The 19,833-nt window shown below is 43.4% G+C and overlaps 1 protein-coding gene across 1 annotated transcript in view; it reads right to left on the bottom strand.

The window, feature by feature from the left end:
- Nucleotides 1-19,833, bottom strand: part of MYO1D (myosin ID) — a 178,239-nt gene that overhangs the window by 141,485 nt on the left and 16,921 nt on the right. The window lies entirely within an intron of this gene.

The raw sequence follows: 19,833 nt of genomic DNA, 5'->3' as shown, positions 1-19,833 counted from the left end.
CTGGTGCATGTAGACTTATTTGATCATCAGTACATATTCCAGTACATAGTCTGACTCATCTCTCTCCCTGACTGGATCACCGTGTCCAGAGGGGTCACCACTTAGGAGTCGCAAAAGACAACTGAACTTTGGAACGTGGAATATACGGACATTGCTGGACAATACAGATAGTGAACGTCCTGATCGCAGGACTGCCATCATCGCAAGGGAGTTGAGACGTTTTAATATTGACATAGCAGCACTCCAAGAAACTCAAAGAGCAGGAGAAGGACAACTGAAGGAAGAAAAAGGAGGTTACACCTTCTTCTGGAAAGGACTGCCAGAACAGGAATGATGAATACATGGAGTAGGCTTTGCTATTAAAAATAATCTTGTGAAGCTCTTGTCAGAAGTTCCTATTGGCATTAAAGAACGACTTTCAACTCTCCGATTAAAACTCGCCAAAAACTAGCAGGCAACTATTCTAAGTGCTTATGCACCAACATTAGATGCTGATGAAGACATGAAGGAAAATTTTTATAACCAGCTGGACACCATCTTATCAGAGATACCTAAGGAGGATAAAATTATCCTCTTGGGTGATTTCAATGCAAGAGTTGAACGTGATTTTGATTTATGGCCAGAAACCATTGGGAAAGAAGGAGTTGGCAAAAGCAACCTGAATGGCAATCTACTTCTGACTAAATGTGCAGAGCATAATATTGTTATTACAAATACACTCTTTCGCCAGAAAAATAAATTTAAAACATCATGGAAGCACCCTCAGTCAAAACACTGGCATCTCCTGGATTACATAATTGTCCGTGCCAGAGATCGTTGTGATGTACTCCTCACTAGGGCCATGACGAGTGCCAATGACTGCTGGACAGATCACCGATTAATTCGATCCACTATGGCCATTAATATTGTTCCTCAATGTAGGCTCCAAGGAAGAACCTTGGCAGCCATCTCTCTGTAAAAGCTGACATCAATGCTGAAATTCAACATTGTCTGAGCTCTGCGAATGCCACATTCTCCTGAATAAAGCGTAGTGTTCGAGGATCGGGATATTCGCAGGGAGACCAAAATGCTTATTTACAAAGCTACTGTACTACCGACCTTACTGTACACCTGTGAAACATGGACCATCTATAAATGCTACTCCCAACCTCTTGAAAGATTGCACCAACACTGCCTCCAGAAAATTCTGCAAATTACTTGGGAAGACAGACGGACTAATGTTAGCGTTTTGGAAGAAGCAAAGACTACCAGTGTTGAAACAATGATCCTCCAACATCAACTTTGCTAGACCGGCCATGTTGTTTGAATGCCTGATCACCGTCTTCCAAAGCAGCTACTTTACTCCCAACTTAAGGATGGAAAACGGAATATCAGTGGACAGCAAAAGAGGTTTGAAGATGTTCTTAAAGCAAATCTAAAAAAATGTAACATGAACATCAAGAACTGGGAAGTCTTGGCCCATGAGCGTCCCAAATGGAGGTCGGCTATTATCAAAGGTGCTGTGGACTTCGAAGAAGCATGAATACAGGGCGAATGGGACAAACGAGCCAAGCGGAAGGCACGTCAAACAAATCCTCATCGTGACCATCTTCCATCTTGAAACCTATGTCCTCACTGTGGGAGGCTGTGTGGATCCAGAATTGGCCTCCACAGTCACTTACGGACCCATTGTTAAAGACCTTATCTTGGAAGACAGTATTACTCAGCTATGAGTGATTGCTAATGAATGAATGACATATTCCAATTACCCCCTCAACTTAAGCTTTGCATGATTTCTGTGTAGAAGGCTTTCTAGAATGAAAAAGAATAGCTTATATAGCTCCTCTGAAATCCCTTCCAGAGATGGATTTGCCAGCTATTCATTTCAGCTTTGAAGCAGCTGCTATCTCATCCAAGGTCTTTAAGGTCGTTTCCCAGAGATAAGCAGGAAGTGAAAGGGCTCTATTGTAGCATGCCTGCTCCTTGGTAAACTGCAAGCAGTGAGGACAGGATTTGATTTTATAAGACTCCCCCAGACAAAAGATTGTGAACGTCCAAGCTAGGAAACTCAGCCCCACAACTCTAACTATTTTTTAGTAAGTCCATTGAGCCATACACAAGGAGAGGACAACACAGTATTTGTTGTTAACGATGAAAAGACATTTGAGAAGAGGATTTGAAGTCTGACACAGTGAGGGATTTTTCTTTTCTTGTTTTGGACAGTCAGAGACCAGTGAAAGAGTACTGATGAAATATTATGAGGCAAAAACAACTGCAAGAACAAGCAAATCTCATGTAAGAAGCTACTAACAAAACGCTAAGGCTGTCCTATTACTACAACCCTGTTGCACGGCTCAAAATTCTGCCTCAGATGACAACACTCAGCAGAAAAAAGTGGCTCATCCTTATTGAGTTCTACTGTATAGCTGTCTCTGCTGCTCCAGTCTTTCCCGGTATATCATTATGGCCTGGATCTGTAGTAGAAGAAACAACCTAGTTTCTTCCTGAAGAGCAGGGTTCAGGGATGTGAGACCTTGTGCTGGCAGATGAACACTGTGTCTTTGGCTCTAAGCTTCCACTTAGGGATGCTGCCATCTCTGTTCTAGGGTTCTCAGGTGATCTTGGCAGGTCTGGAGCTGCGGGAACAGAACTAACTGGTGCACACTGGTTCCTTGAACCTGTGGCTTTCAAGTGGAGTATCTTTTCCTATGGAATTGAGTTGTCCACATCTGTCAACTTCCCTTGAGCCCTGCAAATAATAGGGCCAGCAACAGGGTATGCTCCTTCCTCTGATGTCTCTTCTTGTTCTGGGCAACTCCTGCCAGGACACTGGTGAGACACAACATGGTCAAAAAAGAACCAAGGAAAAGAAAAGTTCTTCCTACTCTCAAGTCAGTTGCATGGCACTGAGTTTTCCCTGCTCAAGGGGAGGGGCTAAAATGCTATCTGAAGCTTTAGATATTTCTTAAATGCTCCTCTATGCTGGTGCAGACTGCATGTGTGTGACTGCACAGAGTCCATAAAGAAGTGATGCTCCCGTTCAAGCTTCTGCATCTTTAATCTTTTTCCGAGGTCCAAAAGGATCCTAACAAACTGATCCTAGAGCCTTCCCCAAGGATAACCTAAGAATTTACTCGCTGTCAGCCTCCTCTTTCCCGCTCCCTCCACCACCTCCTCCCCGCATGTTACTAACACCAAAAATTCTTTCCCATCTTATGCAGCCTGTTAATGATTCTTCACCACTAGGTGGGATCAGTATACTTCCTAACTCACTCTACAAGACTTGATGGCTGACTGAACCAGAATCCTGGCTCGAACACCATACCATGCCCTTAAAACACACAGCAGGATATGACAAATCCTTTTCCATTGCTCAATTTAGAAAGGAATACCAAACCAAGTGTACAGTGAATATCACAGGTCACTCCCTGCTCAGCTCAGTTGCTGATGTACACCAGTGCTATGGAGTTGCCTATGTTTTCTAAGGTAGCTCACAACAACTCAGCAAAGGCTTGTATGAGAGTTCAGGGTTTCCAAACAAGTTTACATTTTTGTGCAACTGTATAATATCCAGATTGCTGTGTAGACGCTGCAAAAAATCCCAGCAGTCTGCCAAAAGCACCTTCTGCTAATCTCACATGAGATTCTCCTTCGCAGGTTTGCAAATTCTTGACCTGTTTGAACTCTTCTCCCACTGAGCACACAGGTAATATGAGGGAGAAGGAATTCCAAATTTTACCTAGTGTGAAATGTTTGTTACCAAAAGCTTTCTTACTGAAAGCAATTCCTTTATAACTAGTGGAAGAGTTCAGTATTACTGACTTGCTCCCACAGACAAAGAGCTGTACCCAACTAAGTCTTACTCAGAGTAGACCCAATGAAATCAATGGGATTGACTATCTTAAACCCATTGATTTTAACAGGTCTTGGAAGTAATTCGTTACAAGTAACGAATTGCTTGCAATTCATTAGTTTTTTGAGGAACAAGTAGGTAATTCCTTTACATTTTGATTGCAATAGAACTAGGAGTAATTTTATTACTTTTGTGGAGTAACTGTAATGTTTCCAGCATTACTTTTGGGCATTACTTGGGGGGGGGGAAGCAGAGGAAGTCTTCTGCTCCTCTGATTTGTGGATGAAGATCATGTGCCTCAAACTGGGCTTCTGCGCAGCGTCGCTCTTCCCTCATGCTCTGTGTGTGGGTAGGAAGCAACAAGGGAGGAGATGGAGAGTGAAACGGGGTGGAGTAGAGAAAACAATTGTTTAAAAAAATGGATGGTGGTGGTGAAGAATGGAGTGGAGGGAAAAAGGAGCCGGAGGGCAAGAACATGGATAAAGGAGGAGAAGGAGGCTGCAGCAGAATGGAGATAAAGAACTGTGGAGGTGAAAATTGACAGAGTGTGCACGTGTGTTTTTGCACTTGGCACACAAAGTGGCCTCCACCACCCTCTCCGGCTACTGTGCTGCATTTGCAGTATTTTAACTGTTTTGCATCTCAGGGGAAAATGTTTGCTTGGGTGAGTGTCCCTTAGTTGGTGGCAGGGCAGGGTCCGGGAGCTGGTTAAGTGAGAGAGATCATTTTTGCTGGCTGAGTGGGGGGGTGCACTTGCTTTGACATGCAAAGATCTGAGTAGTGGCCTCAGCCTCCCTCCTCACCTCCCTCACCAGTGGAGAGACCACCATTGCTATCTTATGGATAAAAATAATTATTCTACTACCTCTGTACGTGTGTGTTTATTTTTAATGTTGTTCTAGGCTACTTAGATGTGCAGCAGCCAAGACCAGCACCTTATAGGTGTTTTTTTTAAGTAACTGAAATGTAACTGTAGTGATTACTTTTGAGAAAAAGTAAAGTATTCCGTTATTCACAGAGCAATTGTAATGCTAATTACTACTTTTGGGGCCATGTAATTGTAACTGTAATTTATTATTTTTTTAAAGTAATCTTCCAAACTCTGGGTTTTAACAGGTCTACTCTGAGATTAATTTTATTAGGTACAATCCAAAGAGTTTGGATTCCAGTGTTTTACTATCCCAAAAGCAGTTTGATGCATCCTCCGTATACATTAATCTCATTGTTGATCTTGCTTATACAGTATGCACACATGCATGAAACGTTAATAGATTTACAAGTGAAAACCAAAGTTCCTGACACCCTTTTCAATTCAGTATTAAGGGCTGCCAATTCCACAGAGTTAGGAAATGCCATTTAGTGTGCATCTGGCACCCCTCCTTTCCTGTGCAGGACTGACAGCAAGGGCAGGGCAAGGATAAGAATTTACTCATACAAAACTCTTAAAAAAGGCAAGTTCTCCTTTGAAGGAAGTCTGGAAGGCGAGAGGAATATTTAATTCTAGGGTTGCCAAGAGGTCAGAATTTTACTGGCCCAACCAGAAGTTCATCCTGCTGCCTTATTGCCAGAACACACAGACATAAAGCTCAAGAACTTGTTTCTCTAAATTAGGCACATTCAAAGATTATTGCAGTAGATGAAAAGATTGGGAGGATTTGGGTAATACTGAAAGAGAAAATAGGGCATGATTCAGGGAAAGGCAAACTATAACTTCACTGTTATTATTTTATACCCTGCATTTTCTAGCATACATGGTTCTCCTTCTCCACTTTGTCCTCACAACAACTCTATGAGGTAGGTGGGGCTGAGAGACTGTGACTCACTGAAGGTCACCCACCAAGCTTCATGGCTGAATGGGGATTTGAACCCAGTCTCCCAGTTCCTAGTCCAACACTCTAACCAGTATATCACACTGCCTTCTGGCGGAACTATGTATTTAAAAGTTAGCTAAGACTGCCATGCTTCTGAACAGCTTCAGCTTCAAATCACAGAGGTTTGTTGGTGGAAACAGCAGTGAAGCTGATAATGACTGCAAGGTAGCTTCCACAGACTGTGGTCCCATTCCACAATATGGACCTTGAAAAAAACTGTTTTCTAGACACTGCAATTTCAGCATATAACAGAGCAAAAACCTTGGATAAAAGCAAATAAAAGCCAAACCACTAAACGCAGGAGTGTAAGCATGCTTTTCTTTCTGTTTGCGTCAATGGGCACTGTGAGCCATTCCTCCCCCACGTTTGAGGGCTGCAGAGTGCAAGGCAGCCTGGGATGCCTGTTTTAACCGTTACACTACAGAAGAAGGGGAAAGAAAAAGGCAGTACTGGAGAACTGACTGGTTTCCTGTAATAGACAGAGGCCACAGCTATGGTACCTTCTGCCAATAAATCAAGAACAAAATTGTTACCATTGTTACCTGTCTAAATTATTTTAACTAACCCTCCAATTACTCTATGCATATAGAAAGAAAGGGGAGGAAAAAATTGAATAGGAGGCACCTGGAAGGACTTCACTGGCAAAAGGGAGAACAGTTGCATTTTTCTGCCTTTCGGATAAAACAAAACAAAGGATATGAAACTAGGATTGCATATCTAAACACACTTGCCTGGAATTCTATTTTATTGACATTAATAAGGAATTTGATCTAAGTAGAAGTGTTACATGCTAATGTGCCAGATGATCCCAGAATGGAGATAAAAGGTTTCTGAGGATTTTGAACACATATGAAATAGCTTTGCAGAAGAAGTCATAGGAGCAAGAGTGTAGTTGTCCAGGGTCTTGGGGGGGTCTTAGACCCTTTACTTTTTGGTGAGCAGGGTCCCAGCAGGGTCCCTATATCTCCAGCATCCTACAAGACAATCTGCATGAAAGGGGAGTTTGTTGGCCGCTGAGGAGAATCTTCTTTGTCCTTTCCTGCTGATTGGAGCCAATCAGAGTGAAAAGAGATAAGTCAGCCACTGAGAAGACTATTTTCAGGAGCTAACACTCTCTCTTTTCATGCTGATTGGCTCCTAGAGACATCCGTTGTTGTGGGGGAAGGCATGAATAAGGATCTCATTCTCAAGCCAACAGCAAAAGATAAAAAAGGGGGTGGTGGCTGTGCCTATCGTAAAGGGAACCTGCAGATCTGAATTTGCCACTATATTACTGCAGAGGAGTGATGGGTAAAAACAAGATTTGGAGCTGCACCAGCAGTATTCAGCTGCTTTTGAAATACTGCATCTGTATACCACACTATTTACTGAACATCATTATCATCATCATTACTATTATTTGGGAAAAACAGTCAGTTATACCTAATAACTGCATAAGTTCAAGCCTAAAAGTTTCATGCTGCTACTCCTGGGAATGTTGGGGAGGGTGGGGTTTTTTTTGCTAGTTTTCACAGCAGAGTCAATAACAAGAACTTGGTATCAGCCCTCATGAAATGTGAAATATTGTGCCAAACCTAATTAGAGCTGTAGCTGTGCACTAGGCTATCATCAAAACTGACCATCTTAGGACTCAAAATAACAGCAGTTTAACTAGTTAGTAATGCATTCTTGAAAAATTGGGGCACAGGTTTTGCCCTTGTTGTAGCCTGCAATCCTAAATACACACCCACTGAACTCACTGTGATTTTCTTCCAAGTAGACACTCATTGGATTTCTATTAACTCTCAGATAAAATTTGTTAGCATTACTTTTCCAAAGTCCGATTTCTCTTATTTACCTCCAATATGGGAGAAGCCAAAACGAAACCTTTTTGCCACCACTACCTTATTTACTGCTTTCACCCCACCCTTTTCTTTTAGTTGCCCCCAGCCCGACATAATCACCATCTTTACTCCAGATGAGAGATACAGGGATGAAAAGTTTTACAACAAACTCAATACATTTCAAGGTGATAAACAGATGTAAAAGTCACAAATAATTCATGCCCAGAATATTGACATGATTTGTACACTTTAGAAATTGAATTTAAAATACACAGAAATAATTCAAGACATGCAGTGGACAAATTTTGAGCAGCTTGCATATGTGACCCTATGTATTGTATATGTGCAATGAATGTATACGTATATATGTGTGTGTAACTGGCAACTGCCCTCCATACATGGATTTTTCTGAAAAGAATGTATAAGAAAACTCAAAATGAAAAAGAACAATCACTAAACAAGGACAATCAATAAAAAATTGACTTCTTTAGATGCTACAATGCAATCAGTGCTTTTTTTCTTTTATTGTGCGTTATGTATTGTTTTATACTGTACTGACAATTGAATACCAAAAAGAAACAAAATATTCTTTGGGGGGGGGGCTTTGATTTCCCTACTATTTTACCTGTGGGTAATTTTTGGAATGTGTTCCTTTGGCCAGTTTCTATGTGCTGCACAAAGGCCTCTTGGTAAAGCAATAAAATATCACAACTAGAGCACAATCCACCATAAATTTCTTCAGCTTAAGTATTAATGAAACAAATAGGCACTGTGCAGGGTAACTGCTTAGTGATCCCTTTTATCTGGGATTATTATCACAGAGGGCATCTATGGCAAAGTGGTTAGTGTTGGACTAAGACCTGGAAGACCAGGGTTCAGATCCCCACTTAACCATGAAACTCACTGGGTGACTTTGGGCCAGTCACAGCCTCTCAGCTTGACCTTACTCATGGGGTTGTTTCAAGGATAAAATGGAGCCGGAGAGAACTATGTACACCACTTGAACTCCTTGCAGGAAAGGCAGGATATAAATGCAATAATAAATAAGCTAAAAATCTTTCACATAGGATTGTGAATGCACCAAGCAGAAAACTTGTTGTAGACACAGCTATGTATCAACTTTGTATCAGTAGTTCCCACCAGAGTCTCAGAGCACAGACTTGGATTTTTACCACGTAGGAGCTGGAATATTACACAAAAGTGCTGCACTTTTTTGTGGCGATTGATTCCAGTTGCGACTTCCCCCCCCCCACAGACTGTAATATTTGGATATTAACCCTCTTACCACACTAAGAAAAGACAAGCCACGAGCTGCTGATGCATCATCAGATGCTTCATTGTTCTCTTATAAGTATTTAAGATTTGTAAAACTCGCACTCAATGCTGCTCGGTGAACACTGGGAACTTCTGAATAAAACATTGTTTTTGAGTCTGGGCTTTTGAATGAACCAATTTAGTTCCCCAAGTCCTAGAACAGCCAGGAAAGGCAGCAGGCCTTCCCTGAAGAATGTAAAATGAAAAACAATCATTGAACTCAATGTGCCCCATAAGGTGATTCAGGACAAACAAATACTAATGGAACTGAAACTCTGTGTGTCTGTGGACACATTTCCTCCCTCCATTTTTAGTTTAAACACATCATTTGTTATTGCCCATGGCAAACTTGTGGAAAACTTATGGGAAAATGTTAAGCTTCACAAGGCAAGATAATATATAGCCCAATCAGCACTGCGAGCAGAGTATTATTCCCCATTATAGTTTTTCTCCTAAAGCATTGCACTTTTTTTTGGTGAGCTATATCATGCTTTATTATAAGTTAATCTTGCATGTTAATTCAACACTACAGGATATTGCCCATGTTAACACATTATTGTAAGCAATTCATGGAAGCATCCTGAACTCACTAGAACTGTTTTGGTGCTTTATTTCTGGACCACAGGGGGAAGTTATCTGGTGCTGACCCAATAAAGCTCACTAGGCACCAAATAAGGTTAAATACTAATCTTGCAATCACCCTCCAGCAACATCATGAATGGAGTGAACATCAGCCCAGGTGGACAATGGTGATCCAATACACTGATGGGATGCATAAAACCCCCTAAAACCACCATGTGAAAACATAACCCACATTGATATTTCCAGCTTCCTACTCTCCTTTGCAAATCTATTCATCTTGCCAAGAACTCATGTACATCTAAACATGAAAGCTATGCATACTGTAGTGCATAGAGGATTCTGGGGCACATTCTTGGGCGTGTACTCAGGCCTCACAAAATAGTAACAATCTTGTGTGTGGAACACTTCAGACTTCAGGAGAGGGCTCACATGATTGACTACTGCTCCATTTAAAAGAAAAAATGTGTGTGACAAGCAGAAGGCTTGGCTTTAGAACTCTTCTCCTTTACGCCTAGCTTTCTGGAAGATTTTTTTTAATGGAAAAGCATTCAGTCATGCAAAATTTCAGGACGTGCAACAGGTACAGTCTTAAGTGATAAAAGTCTAGACACAGGATTACCACCTCAACTGCTATTTGTGAGAACTAGGTGTTTGTACAGGATGTTGGCCAGGTCTTTTGGGCCTAGCAATCAACCTGCACAAAATAAGAAAGCTACCAGAATCCACCTCCTACTATACACACTGCAGAAGACTGGTAGTAGTGAACTGATTCCCTCTGAAGCTCTGGACTGTCTCCTACTTTTGAAAGCAACTGTGCTAAGTAAGGATCAAGAGAAATCCAGAAGTGCTTGCTAAGAGAGGCAGCATGAAACCACAGTAAAGTTCCATGAAAGGAAAGGATCCCACAACAAGCAAAGCCAGAGGCACATTTTCCCCAGCAGCAGCAGTTTAACACTGCAGCCACTAAAACTTGCCAGACTTCGTATGGAAGCTCAGGACAGATGTAGGAACCTCTAGCCACAGCAGCTCCCTCTCCTCCTACCTTTCTTCACTGACTGGCTGGTTTTAGAAGGGAGCCTGAAATGCCTTATTCTAGTCTTCCAATCCCAGTGTTGCATTAGTGCTCCAGTCTACCGGACCTTACTCACATATCACAGGCATGCAGCTATGTATGAGGATTCTGCACATCTGCTTGCTAAAGTGATAGTGGGTTGCAAGTGGGTTGGAGGACCGTGACAGTTCATAAAGTTCAAGAAACACTGACATAAATGGCTGCTGATACATTGAATCCAGCTATGGAAAAACATAATGAACTAGCACTGTCATTTTTAAACTGGGGAATCAAAAAATTCCTTGGAGGCATATTAATGGTTATTAATGGGCTCCTGCTGGGAGGAAGGGTGGGATATAAATCAAATAATAAAAATAAATAAATAATAGTTTATAATCACCACCACAAACTCTGTACAGCTATAGACGTGTAACAGTCCACACAGTTCACATGGGAAGAATGCGCAGTCTAATAGGTCTGGCTAGTGTCCTTCATGAATGAGGATGTGCCCTAGAGCAGCCTTCCCCAACATGGTACCCTGAAGATGCTTTGAACAGCCACCCTCATTGGTCCTGAGCAGGTCCCATCATCTCCACAAAACACTGTTAACATAGTTCAACATCTGGAAGGCAACTGGTTAGGGAAGGCTATTCTAGTACATGTCACAGAATACTCTGCAATGCACACGGCTTTTTTGGCAGACAAGCAAATGTCCTTATCACAGAATGGAAAGGGTTCCCTTTAAGGTGGAAAATGTTGAAGCCCATAGGCCAGAAGACCTTTTTTCAGACTTGGTTCTGACAACCCATGAGTACACATGCATTTAAATACCCATCCTGCAAACTTCCTGCATCAGGAAGTCAATGCAACGTAGCTTTTTACAAGGAGACATTCTAATAACTGCCACATGCTCAGTAATTTTCTCTGCATATTGACAGAACACAATTTTGACAATGAAAAATGTAATAAATTTATATTTGACTCTTTGGTAAATATCTCCATTCTAGGAAGTAAATCCATGCGTAAGGTGAACTATCTAAACCAATTTGCATGCCTATGTCCACAAGGTCTTGGAACACATCTCCAAACTTCTCAGCCTTCCTACCATTAAAATTATTTTAGTAATCACTACACATTGCTTAACATTACTCAATTACTAATGTGGGAGGCTCAAGCTTTCTTGGAGCTAACCCTACAATCCAGAGGCTCTGCTCCCTAATCCCACAATCGGGAAAGGGCTGGTTGTATCTACTCAATGTGAAGGGAGTATACTCTGCTCATGCTCAGAAGCACTCACTACACACACAAGCACTGAGTTCTGGTTAAGCCCTGTCTCAAAACAAGCCCTGCATGGCAAAAGTCAGGGGGAAAAGCATGTTCCGTGTCAAAACAAAACTGATGCAACTCCAGCTGGAAAAACACAGAAGAGTGACACACTAGCCTGCAAGTTCTGACAAGTAACAATTTCTTGTCAACAACTAATGGTGATGTGGCCCATCATAAACAGTTTTTTTAAAAATACATAAGGAGATGGAAACAATGGCCAAAAGGGATTTAAAAAAAACAGGTAAGGCAACATCTTCCTTAAACAATTTATATTAGAGAAGTGCAAGATTCTGCATTACACAAAATCCTTGGTGGCTCCAAGGTGGCTAATTTGTGGATATATAGCCAGCACTCAGAGGCCTAAAGATGATACAAAGATAAGTGCTACATCAATGTACACATTTGTACATTTGTAATCACTTTTGCTCACATGCTTCTGTGACATGAAATATAAGTAAAGCAATCTCAGATATTCAACTACAATGAACTTCATGATGTTGGTATTTGGAAGAAAAAGTGCCCCAGTGTAACAAAGTTACTGGTGAAATTTCCTGTGGAAAAAACAGCTATACATTCTTAATAGAAAAACAAATCTTTCCTATGTGGCAAGAGAGACATTCTGGTAATATCACACCACATGGGGAACTTAAAAGTCACAAACCAGAAATAATAGGAGTTTGTTGGCTCACAGCAAGTAGCCTCTATCACAGGGACATGAAATCTGTGGCCCACTGGATATTACTGGTCTCCCAATACTTATCAGCCACAGCCAGCATGACCAATAATCAGGGATGATAGGAATTGTAGTCTAGCAACATGAATAGTCCCCACCCCTGGACTCTATAGGTAGTTGTATAAACACAACCACAATGCTCTGGAAAAAATTCAGCAACAAATAATCTCTTCCTCAATCACCCCAAACTAAGGAAGGTGGTACCATTATGTAAATAAATCTACTCATGCTTACAGACTCTGGTAAACAGCTGGTATTAAATAGCTGTGGAAGAGGTAGGGATGGGAAGACAGGCGCCTTCCCATTTTTCACGGTGGACCGCTGACAGGTTCTGATGACACAATGGGTGTTGCCTCCTGGAAGGCAACAGCAGGAGTGAAATGAGCCAGATCTCAAAGATCCAGATCTGGTCCAAGGTTTGCCAGTTTCAGATCCCTCCTATGGACACTTCAGTAGATTTAGATAGATAACCTTAGTTGGGAGAATAAAGATTTTAAGAACTGGAGATATTGACGTTATGTCTATGCTGTCAAGAAAAACACAGATTTGAAATGGTAAAATCAAATTCCAAGCACACAATGTAAGAATTTTCAACATGAATAAGCCCAGAATCCCACAATAATTTGCATTCCCTGCCAAGCGTACAGGCTACAGCAACCAAAGCAGACAATAAACCAATGAAGTCCAAGATATCAAGGATAGTAACTGGAGTGTCAGTTGGGCTAAGAAAACGAAGATGGGATAGCTTATTAAATAGACAATGGTATTACAATCTACACTATATCTGTGATTATGAAGTCAATGCAAAAAGTTTTAAAAGGGCTTCTTTTCTGCCCTCTAATCCCATCTGCTCACAGACTTATTCATAAACATTCCAAAGACTTGAGTAGTTGTAAAACCAGACATTTTTAGAGTTAGCATGTCAATCCCTCACTGAATCCCCTCTCCCTTTTTCAGCCAAATTACTCTCTTATGCTTCAAGCAGGTGTACAATCAAGTAGACCAGAAAGTGCTTCTTTATACACTGTTGGTCACTGGTGTGTTCACCTGTGTTGCAGTGTTCTGGCAGTGGTTTCCAGAGTATTAAACTAAAGAACATTTGATGCAGTTTTGAAGCACTGGTGAAAGAGTGAACATTCACATATTTTATTTCAGCTGAAGGCCAGTGACCAAGAGAACAGAGATTAATTTGCACCAGGGATTACCAGATCTAGCAACTAGCCCTGTGTGGAAAGAACATGCGAACAACTGACAGAATGCCTCCAAGCATGTGCAGGTTGCATTTCTTTCAACACTGATCTCTTGTAATAGCTGGGATTAGTGGCTAAGTATTCTAGGTGGACAACAGTTCTGACCTCTCATATTTTGCAAGTTAGAGCACACAGAACCTAATTTTCATAGGTATCGCATTTTAGATCATGACAGCCTTATGCATTCAGTGAAGTAGGCTATTGCCTACAAAAGGTTGTGTTACAATAAATTGAGACCATAAGATATAAGATTCTGTCTTCTTTGATCTAAATCCAGATCCTTATAATAGTGTCTTCCCCTTACCTCATACCCCATAGTCCAAGCATGCCCTTTGCAGCCACCATGATAGAGCAGAAAGTGAAACAGAAAAAAAAAGAGATAGCTATAAGGAGATTCACACATGATATCTGGAGACAGTACAATATCATGTCATTCCTGCAACAAGTTATCCATGTCAGTATGTTTGGCAGATAGCTGCATTGTTCATCAGTTCTACTGCCTACATGACCCCATAAACCACAGTCCTCCAGAATCCAGCTTGTAGCCCCTGTAACCTGGATTCCAGACGACTGCAGTTTATGAAATCATCAGCAAATAAAACATTTCTGTACAGAGTATATATTCCATTGTGAGAATACCATTAAATAAAAAAGAGTATCATGAAACAAACTTAAATACCAGGTGTTCAATGCTAGTCCTACTCAGAGTAGACCCACTGAATGGACATGACCAACTTAGGTTCATTCATTTCTATTCTGAGTAGGAATTGGTTGAATACAACGCCAGGAATTTCTTTAATAAAGAGTTAGGCGTATTAAATATCAGCTATGCGTTACATTTTTACATCATTAGATAAGTTATTTAGCAAAAATATCCTTTATTTAACTACAAATTGCCATCATTAAGGTCACAACATCACATAAGAAAGCTTGAAAGAGCAAGAAATATTTGCTGGATATCCTTTGTCCCAGACAGCACATTTGCGGTGCTACAGTGGGTTATTAGGTATTTCCTCCTTCACAGTTGGCACTGGACAATTCATAATCATAATAAAGGAGGACTTGAAAAGAACAAGTCGTCTTTGTAGTTCTCTGGAGGAAACAAGCAGCCAACAGCAAGCAGTAAAAATAGCTGCAAACTTGGAGCTTTCCAGCCAACCAGTTTCAGTGATTTTGGGCACCATATCAGATTTTTTTTAAAAATGAGGAAAAGCTCACAGCTGAACTTCAATGAGTATTCCAGGGATATTTGCATTTTTCTGAAAGTTCCAATTGTGACCAATTCAAACATTTTGCCATCATTAACAAACACAGAGTCCTTCCTCCCTCACAATCCCGTTCCGTGCCCGGTACTTCCGGGCAAAGGGGCGAGTTTGTGGCCACAGCCGAAGCTCAGGCCGCCATCGGGCGTGCACGCGGCGCGCCGGCGCGCCATTGTGACACAAAGGAAGGAGGCGGGGCAGCTGAAGGCCATTTAAGGCCACTCTGCCAGCCTCCCGCCCTCCTTTGAATTTTGGCGGCTGAGGCTTTGTGGTGGCGGCTGGTGCGCAGCGCGGGGGGCCTCCCGGCACGGGCGAGGCCTTCCGGCCACGGCGGGGCCTTTGGTGAGCCGGCCTTGCGGGGGCAGCGGCGGCGGCGGGATGCGGGGGGCCTTCTGGCCGCGATGGGCCGGCCTTGCGGCTGCGACGAGACATGTGAGGACTTCCAGCGGCGGCGAGGCGTGGGAGGACTTTCAGCCACGGCGAGGTGGTGTAAGGAAGATTTATGGTTGCATTCCTAAGCACACTTAGAGAACAAATAAGGCCCACTGAATACGGGGAGAATTACTTCTAAGTAGCATAGAAAGGATCAGCCTGCTTATGCTATTCTTCTCAGTTGCACTCGGTAGAATAAGATCTAAACTAGTGCTTTGTTGTTTGATTTTTAATCATGCAATGAGTGCCTGCCAGGGACCTTTACCAGCTTCTTTTTAATTACTTGGTTGGCTTCTTGGTTTATCTTCCCAGTTACCATCAAGAGGTCCTTTTCAGCCCTTGCACTTGGTAAAATAAGATCTAAACTAGTGCTTTGTTGTTTGATTGTTAATCAGGCAATGAGTGCCAGCCAGGGACATTTACCAGCTTCTTTTTAATTACTTGGTTGGCTCCTTGGTTTATCTTGAAAGCACCATCCTGTGCATCAGTGAGAATTTCAAGCATGGCAACGAGGTTAATAAAGATTTTGGCCCCCAAACTACTTGATTAGTCCTGTTGATTCTCTGTGGCTGTTCATAAAAAGGCAGCTGCTTCATTATCCTGATCTACCCATGGAATTATAAAGAGCAAGCTAGCATTTAATCCATGTTTTTCAAAGTATCCTAGCAGGAGGATATGTTAATATGCAGTGGAGATGGAAAATGCATCTGAAGTTTAAATGAGTCAGAACTGCAGATCCCTGGATATTGGGAATTCAGGTGGTTGATTTTTTGTTTGAACATCAAAACCATTCAGTACAATTTAGTTGAGTGTTTTTGTTTAAAAAACAGCTGCTTATTTTTGTTGTCAATCATTTAATTCCTATTTAATTCACTGCACAGAATGGTGAATCAATGTGATACAATGGGTGACAATACTGTTTAAAAAGGGATTCAGCTGAAGAACCAAACTGAGGTATCACAACAGTTTACGAAAATGAAAAGCTAGGTGATCTTATGATTATAAGTCAGCCTTCCCTAACCTGGTTTCCTCCAGAGCTTAGCAGCCATGGGTTAAGAACATAAGAAGAACCTGCTGGATCAGGCCAGTGGCCCATCTAGTCCAGCATCCTGTTCTCACAGTGGCCAACCAGGTGCCTGGGGGAAGCCCGCAAGCAGGACCCGAGTGCAGGAACACTCTCCTCTCCTGAGGCTTCCAGCAGCTGGTTTTCAGAAGCATACTGCCTCTGTCTAGGGTGGCAGAGCACAGACATCATGGCTAGTAGCCATTGATAGCCCTGTCCTCCATGAATTTGTCTAATCCTCTTTTATATTTAATCCTCCTTTAAATTTCAGCCTCCTGCTGCCTGTGGCCGCCACTTCTTTTGCAGAATAACCTAGAAAGATGCTCTGTCATAACGTAGCGGCCATTTGGATTGGAGCAATGCAATGTAATTACAAAGAGCAGGGGCTTTTTGAGGAGGGTGGGGGGCAGCTGGAGACAGAAGGGAGGCGGCAGGAGCCTGTAGGGACCCCAGTTAGTGCTGCAACCTCACCTCCAAAACTACCTCAACTCCAAAATGCAAAGGGAACTCATCCCCCCTTTTTTCACTGTTAAGCTTCTTCCCCCCCCCCAAATACGTTCTTCAAACCCAGGTAAAAATATATGAACCTTTCCATCAGTTAAGTCCCATAAACCTCTGTCCTAAAACCCATTTAATCTGTGATATTCTGAGTAAACACACATAGGATTCTGCTGTATGTGTGCAATCACATGCACCCTTCCAGGGGAAGAAGTAACGAGACACTCGGGGATTTTCTTATAAGTAAGTATGCATAGAATTGGTCCAATTCATATTTCTCTGAGTAAATTATTTAAACATAATGGAATTAATCACGTGCAGGCTGCACATTTGCTTGCATCTTCACTTTAGCTAGTTTACAAACTGGTCTGTAGATAAGGTGCCCACCTTTTTACAGGCCTCTAGTCCTGTGCCTTTAAGGGTCATTTGATCTGCAGACATTAGAAGATGACATTGCTTAACTCCATGCCATCTAATAACTGCTGAATACGAACCTGCTATTAAAGGCACAACAACAAGCCAGAAGGATATGTGGGGCCAGGGCAGCCCCCAGCAGAGGCTGCTCGGAAAAAGTGTCCCTTTCCAGCTACGCTCGAGGGCTATGGACCTTGCTTGCAGACTGCCCAGTTATGGGGGGACTCATTTTATGATGTGGTTTTTCTTTATTATGCGGTTTTCCGGATCCTATGGACGCACTGGTCCAGGGGACAATTGATGAAGACATACAGTTGGGCAAGGTTATTGGCCCCTTCCCATCATCCCCTACCTCTGCTCTCTCAGCACCCCCCCCCGTATAGTGCCCAAAGTGGCAGTGGGCAAAGTCTACCTGATTCACCATCTGTCATACAAGTGGGGTCACTCAGTGATGCCTTATGGGCAAGTGTGGCAGCTAATCTGCCTGCATTGCCGGCCGTTACACACGGTGCATTTTGAGCTGCTGAGTTTTGCCTGTTAAGTCAACTATGCAGCAGAGCATTACCTAGGGGCTGCTGTATTCTTGCATGGAGCACTTCAGCCCCTTCTTGGAGACGAGAGGGCTCAGAAGCAGTGGGGCACTACTTTCATGATTTACAGTTTACGGGTAGGGCAGACTTTGGGTGCATATTAGCACCTGATGGCACAGTTTATAGCGTAGCATGCCATAACAGGGATTTCACAGCCTTACCACAAGTTCAAAGTTTTTGGCTGCCTTGTGCGCCAACCTCTGGTGGCCCCCTCCTTTCCTGCGGCGCGTCAATGGTGTTTCAGTTAGAGGAAGGACCGACTCAGCTAGTCCCATACCGCATACTGGGAGATGGGGGAAGGGAGTCAGAGATGGCCATATGCCTATCTGCTGCCCCAGCATGCTCACCAGCTATCAGAGGGCAGGAGGGGATTCCTGGGAGTTAGGGGCTGGCAGGGGCTATGCAAAGTGTGGCCTATTCCTATGAATCACGTGCTGGAATTCATCACATGGTAGGAGTGTAGCTTGTCTGTCAGTGTGTCGCAAGGTAGGCTGGCAGGGGGCCTTTAGGACCATTCAGATGTCTTGGGATATGTCAGGTGCTGGCCAGCTGGCCCATGCACACCCCCATACCCCTTATCCTCATCCTCCATGTTCACCTGACCCGCCAGGGATGGTTGATCAGGGAGGTGCCCTGAGACCATCATGCTTCAAAGCTCAGCAGTTGCAGGTAGCGGCCCTCACACTTAATTCGGATCCTTCCGGATGGGGGGCGAGGGTGTTTGGGGGCCAGGTCAGACTTCCAGGCAGACCAAGGGTGCAAGAGTTAGTCCACATTATTGTACCCTCCCCCTGGACTGGACATTTCCCCATGATGGCGTCATAGTGTTTTTGGCCTGAAGCTACAGGCCTGGTTGCCTGATATTCAGGGGGAGGGATCTTCCCTTATAAAGTTTCAGTCTAGTGTCGCAGTGCCTGGGAGCAGACCCATGGGGGTTTGAGGGACATGCTCCTCCGGAATGGGGTTTGCCTACCCGGCAGTGGAATTGCCTACCTGGGACGGTCCATTTGGTTTTGGTATATGAAGGTGCACGCCATTAGGAGGTGGAAGTAGGGGGCGCATGGAATACATTCACCCTGGGGGTGAGTCTGAAGGTCCGCGACCCAACTGTTCACGACTGTTTCTGTTTTGGCAGGTTGCTGGATGGGAATGGAGCAGACGCGCAGCCTACTCTGCAGCCATGGCATGATCTCATAGGCTGGCCTTGGGGCCGCAAACGCACATTGGTTCACAGCTGGACCTCGGATGGTGGGCCACAGTTTGGTGGCTGGGTCGACAGAGTATGCACTGGAATGGTCTCCTACCCATGTTGTTCCAGCAGGGTTCAGGGCGGAAGGTTCTGCAGGTGGTGGTCATTCCCCTGGGTGGGAATTACCTTGGTTACTGAAGGGCAAGACATGTGAGGACATGCAGTTGAGGCCACAATAGCATCTGTTCGTCTGCTGTGGTCAGACATGGAGGGCAAGGCCCTCAGTGGCAGGCATGTGAGGACATGCAGTTGAGGCCACAATAGCATCTGTTCGTCTGCTGTGGTCAGACATGGAGGGCAAGGCCCTCAGTGGCAGGCATGTGAGGACATGCAGTTGAGGCCTCGGTAGCCTCGGGTCATCTGCTGTGGTCAGACATGGAGGGCAAGGCCCTCAGTGGCAGGCATGTGAGGACATGCAGTTGAGGCCTCAGTAGCCTCGGGTCGTCTGCTGTGGTCAGACATGGAGGGCAAGGCCCTCAGTAGTAGGCATGCGTAGACATGCAGTTCGTGGGGCAACGATGGCATCTTCCAGATGGACCTGCA

This window comes from Rhineura floridana, chromosome 11 (genome assembly GCF_030035675.1).
Source record: "Rhineura floridana isolate rRhiFlo1 chromosome 11, rRhiFlo1.hap2, whole genome shotgun sequence".
NCBI classification, from domain to species: domain Eukaryota; kingdom Metazoa; phylum Chordata; class Lepidosauria; order Squamata; family Rhineuridae; genus Rhineura; species Rhineura floridana.
The sequence above is the reverse complement of the archived record's forward strand: the minus strand, read 5'-3'. Positions and strand labels throughout refer to the sequence as shown.